A 1,920-nucleotide genomic window follows, 5' to 3' on the forward strand; every position below is an offset into this window, starting at 1 on the left:
TTTAATTTATTTGATTTATTTAAGATACTTCTATAATTTTTTATAATCTGCAAAATATAATAAAGAAATAATAAATTAAATATAAATTTTTTTTCATTGTGTATTGAACTTATTTTTGATTTTTGTTGTTTAAGAGAAGATCTAATTCATTCAACTGGTTTCTCGCTTTATCAATAAAATTCTTTTCATTATTAAAGTGAATAAAATGATATCGACTAAATGATGTAAAATAAACGATGTAAATAATTCAACAATGCGTCAATCGATAAATCAATAGCAAATTCAAAGTGAATGGCTTTAGTTATAAAATAAAGAAAAATATAGATGTAAGTTTTTCAAACTATGCAAACTAAGCTTTTCAAATTATGCAAAAAAAAAACTCGTATGAAAATAGCAAAAATTCTGGTCAGAGTTACATGATTAACGCATAAATTGCCTATTCGATAATCACTATGAATTTTCTCGAAAGCACTTCATGCACTGGTACAGAATTCTTTTAACGATTTATCCATCAGATAAAATCCAAAATTTACTCCTCAATGACGCAAAATTTCGTTAACGTGTAATAATTTAACAGGTTCATATTTTTTTATGAATAAATGAGATGCTGATAAGAGCTTTCTGGATGCTTCTGATCGGAATAATTTGCAGTCTGAATTTGTCGATGAATGACTAATCAAAGAAAAATATTTTGTTGCATTATTCTAACTATTCTAACTATTTCTTTGTTATTTTTAATTATCAAGCAATCAAGAATTACATTTTGATTACTAATTTCACTGTTCTTATAAATTTTTTCCTCGAATCTTGTCAATGAATTTAATGGAATACAAATTGATAATTATACAGTATAATTTGATACGAAAAAGAAATATTGAGAGAAAAGTACATATATTCACAATAAAAATAAATAAATAAATAAAAAGAAATTGATGTGGTTATGTGCCATATTACTCTCGGATATTTTAACAGAATTATATATAAAAGAAGATATTCAGGATTATAGGAAGGATTTCCTATAATCACACCACCACAAATCATTATTTCTGAAAGAAGATGGACCAGTATCTTGCGATACTAGATCAGCACTATTGCCATCAGATATATTTTAATAATGAGAAATCTTGGATTTTAAATACATGATTTGTCAAGTACTAAAAACTATTATAGAATCCATCCAATAATACTTACTTGAATATTGAAGGCACTCTTATCTTGTCTACAAATTATGTTATATTGTATATGATGACACTCTTATCTTGTCTACAAATTGTGTTAATAATAGTTGTGGCTTTCAAGAAACGCACTTTACACATATCGATTGCCAATATCTATTGTTTAGGTGTATTGTATATAGATGGTGACTCATATATCTTTTTTAAAAAATGATAGTTTTTCATAAAATTCGATTGTTTGTGGTATTACTTATTGATATGGTTAATAAAGCGATATTTTCTTATTTGTGAAAATTAAATTATTTCAAATGACTGTTGAAGCAATATCTGGTCCCAATTCGATTTCAATTCAATTCGAACTTGCCAAAATTGCTACATACATATTTTTTATATTCATTAGTCTGATTATTGTAAAATTGTTAAGATCAAGAAAATTGAAAATTTTTAATGATTTTAGTTTAAGATTAGATTATTCATCATTGTATCAATTGCATTGGAACATTTAATTTATTATAAAATTTCTTCTTCATTGAATCTATGAAGTAAATTTATGAACTGACGTCTAATAAAGCATTTATGTTTTTTTTTTTGTTTCTTATCTAAAATATAAACTATTATATATTACAATATTATATTATATTAGAGGACTTTCTCAATTTGACATAAAAGTTTGCAATGTGCAAAATTACAAAATTTTTACATTAATTATTTACATTAATTTATTTAATATTTCTTGAATCGGCTA

The 1,920-nt window shown here is 24.2% G+C and overlaps 1 long non-coding RNA gene across 1 annotated transcript in view; it reads right to left on the reverse strand.

Moving 5' to 3' along the window:
- LOC116186480 overlaps nt 1–1,228 on the reverse strand; it is a 5,092-nt gene extending 3,864 nt beyond the window's left edge. Inside the window, exon 1 of the long non-coding RNA XR_004151490.1 lies at nt 1,090–1,228. This is a non-coding gene — a long non-coding RNA (uncharacterized LOC116186480). The remainder of the gene's footprint in view (nt 1–1,089) is intronic.
- Nucleotides 1,229–1,920: the final 692 nt, after the last annotated feature.

The sequence above is a fragment of the Apis dorsata genome, unplaced genomic scaffold (assembly GCF_000469605.1).
Source record: "Apis dorsata unplaced genomic scaffold, Apis dorsata 1.3 scaffold_758, whole genome shotgun sequence".
NCBI classification, from domain to species: domain Eukaryota; kingdom Metazoa; phylum Arthropoda; class Insecta; order Hymenoptera; family Apidae; genus Apis; species Apis dorsata.